Here is a 5,496-nt window from a genome sequence, read left to right as displayed (position 1 = left end):
GAGGGTGACAGTGAGGAGGTTCTAGTAGTTTTTGAAGAACTTCTAGTGGTCAGTGAGGAGGTTCTAGCAGTTATTGAAGATCTTGTAGAGGTCAGTGAGGAGGTTTTAGTATTTATTGAAGATCTTGTAGAGGTCAGTGAGGAGGTTTTAGTATTTATTGAAGATCTTGTAGAGGTCAGTGAGGAGGTTCTAGTAGTTATTGAAGAACTTCTAGTGGTCAGTGAGGAGGTTCTAGCAGTTATTGAAGATCTTGTAGAGGTCAGTGAGGAGGTTTTAGTATTTATTGAAGAACTTCTAGTGGTCAGTGAGGAGGTTCTATCAGTTATTGAAGAACTTGTAGAGGTCAGTGAGGAGGTTCTAGTAGTTATTGAAGAACTTCTAGTGGTCAGTGAGGAGGTCCTGGTAGTTATTGAAGAGCTTCTTGGGTTCAGTGAGGAGGTTCTATCAGTTATTGAAGATTAAAAAATTAATGAGGGCCGTAAAAACTTCAGAGCTCAGCCATCGGAGAAATAAAACAACCTTCTCTCCGGCAGCAACTTGGTGAGGATACAGCCCGCTGAGGTTTTGTGAAAAAAAAAAGGCCATCCCGGCGTCCTTAACCATGAGAAAAGATAGCATCTCATGCAGTCCAACTGAATCACAAATGAGCTGGCGACATTAAACAGACACTCCCTTGTGTGTTTTCCAATCCCCCACTCGGCCCGGGTTTTGCTTTTTTCCTCCGTCTGCGGCGGAGTGTGAGCTGCACACTTCAGCCCGTCTCTCACTCATCGTGGGGGGGAGGGGGGCAGCGCTGCTGCTGCTGCTGCCACCGTTACTGTAGCAACCTTTCATACATTGGCCTTTTGTGAGATCAAATTGGAATTCTCAGATCAGCTGGAAACTACACGTGCACATGTCCTGTAAGACGGAGCATCAGAAGAATACCCTGAGAGTCTAAATATAACTCCTGAAGAAAAAAGGGGAAAAAAAGAATTCTCTACAATTTACTCCAGCTCTACTTCTCAACATGCTTTGGAGACTTCTACAAGGGAAGAATGATTGTGTGGTCTTTCCTGTGAATTGTGCACGTTATCATTCTGCACATCTTCTCCTCAAAAGACGAGGTGCGATGCATCCAAGCTGTTGATGACGGATGTGCCGCGTTTGGTCCGTCAGTGCAGCGGCAAGCCTTCTATTGGGGAAACCTGCATTGACCGGACGGGACCGAGTAGCTCAGTGCCTCACAAGTCAGATATTGGGCTTTGAGAATTGACTCCCGGTTCTCAAACACCACCAGCATCCACCTTCACTGTTTGACTACATGTGCCCCACTAGAGGGCGACGGCCGTGTGAAAGAACCATCCGGCAGTGTGAGTGTGAGGGATAATGACAGGCTCCGTATGTGGTCTGCCTCGACGCTTGTTTTTTCCCTCTCCGCGATGGAATATGTCCCGGTGTGCAAGAAAAAAAAGAGAGCATAGACACCTGGAAAACACCTGGAAAAGTCATAAGCAGCAACTCAAGCACAGTGAGACAGATTTGCTGCCTCTGTGTCATTCGTCACAAGCAGGTTTTCTGTATCGCACGGCCCATTCAGCCTCGATAACATAAAGACGAAGCATTTCAGTGTCTAAAATGAGGCCCTGCGATGCTAGATTGCAGTAAGTGGCAGTGCGCTTATTCAATACATGTCCACGAGTTCAAAGGTTACATCTGGGGTTGCATCCAATCCCAATCTCCACACTCAACAGACTTTGAGGCGAGTTCCCGCAAAAGTCCGTGAGGGTATAGGGCTGTCCCACCGTCGAGTGTTTTGAGGGCTCTCTTGCAGACGTTAAACACGGGGTTACCAGTAGAAGTTGAAGATGGAGAGAAAAAAAAAAGTAAACAAATACTGTAGGGAAGCAAATGGGTGTTCAGCCTGGCAGATTGAATTTAAATGGAATAATTTAGGATTAAAGATGGAACATAAACACATGAAATGAGAGGAATGCAAGCAGAGACTAGTATTACACAGCTGGTTTATTCATTCACCATCATTTTAACTCTTGGAGCGGTTTTGACAAAAATAAGTAAATAGATTATTTATACACCCTGGACAAAATGAGTCACAAGAAGTTTGAGTCAAGTGTGGATTCAAACTTTACAACATGGTCTGGCTGTGAGGTGACAGATAAACACTGAACCAACACGACAGCCTCATTCTGAACTCTCATCAGTATCTGTTGTCTCCTGTGTGTGAGGAGGACTCAATACAACTTATTCACACCCAAACTTCACCAAATGAATTCACTACTTTTATATATTTTTTCATGTCCGTGTAATAAATCCTCTTTATTGACTAAGTGCACAAACAGAATGTTGGTTGTAAGAAGCGACACGTGATATAAAACTGCTCATTTCTCTGTGACTAAGATGTTTTAGTGAGGACAGTTTAAAGGGCAGAGACTGACTGACTAATGTTCTTCTGCTCTAAAGAGGAACTCTGTACTTTGTGGTGTTTCAGGAGGAAAACTGACTCAGTTATACTCTCATATTAGTTTCACATTTTCTCCATCAGCTTTGTATGAAACCCTGTAAATAAGACAAGAAGAAAATACTTTGTTCATTCTTGAATCAAGAAATACTTTATTCATCATGTAAAGCTTCAGTTTGTTCACATCCCATCAGTAAAGTCTGTTCAATGACGCTTGTTCAATGATTTCATGAACACATTCACTTCATCCTCATAATCGATTTGTTTGACCAGAATCTCAGTTATGTGAAAGAGAATAATGAATGATTTACTTATTGATTATGATTATAATCAGTTATATAATACATCATAGTACCTGATTTGTCTAACGATTAAGAAAACAACAAGAACAACATTTAATCTGTTATAGAAAATAAACATAATTTCACTTAAAGAAATCTTTACAAAGAGTGCTGAGAACTAAATCTCTGATAAAAGAAGCTCTGGTGATTTCTCTCTTTAAGAGCCATGCAGTGGAAGAGAAACAACTAACAAATACATCAATACATATATTTATCAAACATTTAAACCTCAGAGCAGTTTACATTTTCATGAAGAGAAATATCAGTTCAGGTCAACAAAGATCATCACGAGCAGTGATAGCCTCCATGGCTGAACATACACAGGAAGGAGCTCCACCTAAAGACACTCAAACATGTACACAATAATGAGAAGATGTCAAAGTACTGCCCTCAATGTTTGATTGACAGGTGAAGAAAAATGAGCAATGAAGTGACAATGATGGAGACAAAATGAGTTTCAGGATTAAAACACAAACATTAATTTGCTGTTCCTTAAATCACTTTTGTCTATTTTAGTTTACAGAACTCAGCAGTGTCTCCATAATAATCATAAAACCAAAGTCCAGCATAGAGAGGCTGAGTGAATGTGGTCTGGACTCTGTGGAGGAGAGTCATGGTTTCAGAGATGCTGTAGAAAGACAGAATACCTGCTCTGTGATCCAGGTACACTCCTACTCTGGAGGACTGAGGACCTGAGACGCGAGTTTTGATATTGTTGTACCAAAATATAAAACTTTTTTTGTCACAACGTAACACCCAAGATTTGTCATTCCATCCAAATCTACATTCATTATAGCTCCCTGTTCTGATGATATTCTTGTATGCGACTGCTACAAAAACTGCTCCCCTCCACTCCACCTCCCAGTAACAACGTCCAGTCAGACTCTCTCTACTCAGGACCTGACGACGTGAAGTAAATCTGTCTGGGTGACTAGAATAAGACTGTTGTTCACTCATAAATGTTGTTTTTCTGTTCCCCTCAGATAATAACAGCAGCATGTGTGCTGTGTTTGGATCCAGTGTGATTTCACTTGAATATCTTAAGAACTCAGCTCTGGTCTTGGGCTCTGCTTGTGAAGGAGACAGTAAAACGTCCACTTCAGTCACTGCCAGTGAGACGTTTGTCCTCTTCTCTCTCAGAACGTCCTGTAGTTTATCTCTGACTTCTGACACAGCCGCCGTCACGTCCTCAAATAGCTCAGAGGACGGATATCGATGCCGGACGAGTCTGTAGGTTCTCTGAGTGGTGACAGTGAGGGGTAGTTGTGTAGAAACTGGTTGTGATCCTCTGTGTGTGAGAGCAGCTTCAGCTCAGCGTCTCTCCTCTTCAGCTCAGAGATCTCCTGCTCCAGCTTCTCCTGAAGCTCTTTGACTCGACTCACTTCACTTTTCTGCTGGGATCTGACCTGCTGCTTCACATCGGAGCTTCTTTTCTCCATGAGACGGATCAGCTCGGTGAAGATCTTCTCGCTGTCCTTCACCGTTTCGTCGGCAGAGCGATTGACGGCCTCCACCTCCTGCTGAAGCAGCTTCACGTCTTTCTCTCTGTCCTGGATTCTCTGCTGGATGTTTAGTCGACTCACCTCCAGCTCTCTCTGCCTCTCAGTCCTTTCTGCTGCAGCTGAGACTGTGTCGTGGCCTTTGTGTTCATCCACAGAGCAGAGGTAACAGATACACTGCTGATCAGTACAGCAGAACATCTTCATCACCTCATCGTGACGAGAGCAGATGTTCTCCTGGAGCTTCTTGGAGGGGTCCACCAGCTTGTGTTTTGTTAATGGAGCCGCGTCATAATGATGCTGGAGGTGTTTCTCACAATAAGAGGCCAGACAGACGAGACAGGACTTGAAGGCTTTCAGTTTCCTCCCAGTGCAGACATCACAGGACACATCTTCAGGTCCAGCATAGCAGTGATCAGCAGGAGCAGCTTGGAGTCCAGTCTTCTTCAGCTCCTTCACTAAAACTGCTAACATGGTGTTTTTCAGCAGGAGAGGCCTCGGTGTGAAGGTCTGCCTACACTGAGGGCAGCTGTGGAGTTTCTTCACATCCTCTTCATCCCAGAAGCTTTTAATACAGTTCATGCAGTAGCTGTGTCCACAGGAAGTAGTCACCGGATCCTTCAGTAGATCCAGACAGATGGAACAAGAGAAGGCTTCCCGATCCAGCTGAACTCCTTTCTGCGCCATTTCACCTCTCAGTGACAACAACAGTCTGAGTTTCGCTTCACTAGAAGTGACTCTGCTTTGGCTTCTGATCTGAACAACATGTGTTTGTTCAGTGAATGGAGCCTGTCAGTTCTATCGCTTCACCACCATGTTGGTTACACCCATCTTTAAAACTGTAGAGCTGAAGGGGAGGGAACAAGGAAATATGTGGACAGAGTGGAGCCGGTTGTGTTTGAGAGCAGGAGGAAGAAGGAGGGGTTATCAAGCTGTGCTTCATTCCAGGAAGAGGAGCAGTGCTGTGAATGTGAACTTTGCTTCCTCATTTACAAGCAGAGCCTCGGTTAAAACCTGCTCCACTTTTGAAAACATTTAATTTCTGTAGTTGTTAAATATTTCTTGTCTCCTCAGAGGAAGAGTTATCGACAAACATGAAGCCATCAAAAGACTAATTCAGTTTTCTTTTACTGCTTAAAAACAGCTGGCTGATAAAAGAGTTATCAAATGAAACTAATATGAAACATTTAAATTGTCG

General features: G+C 43.4%; 1 pseudogene; it reads right to left on the bottom strand.

Annotated features, from left to right (window-relative positions):
• Nucleotides 1–2,428: 2,428 nt before the first annotated feature.
• LOC116398775 (tripartite motif-containing protein 16-like) lies at nt 2,429–5,104 on the bottom strand (annotated as a pseudogene).
• Between the last annotated feature and the right edge of the window lie 392 nt (nt 5,105–5,496).

Source organism: Anarrhichthys ocellatus, unplaced genomic scaffold (assembly GCF_004355925.1).
Source record: "Anarrhichthys ocellatus isolate YVR2014 unplaced genomic scaffold, GSC_Weel_1.0 scaffold90, whole genome shotgun sequence".
NCBI classification, from domain to species: Eukaryota; Metazoa; Chordata; class Actinopteri; order Perciformes; family Anarhichadidae; genus Anarrhichthys; species Anarrhichthys ocellatus.
This window is presented reverse-complemented; position numbering and strand designations above follow the sequence as displayed.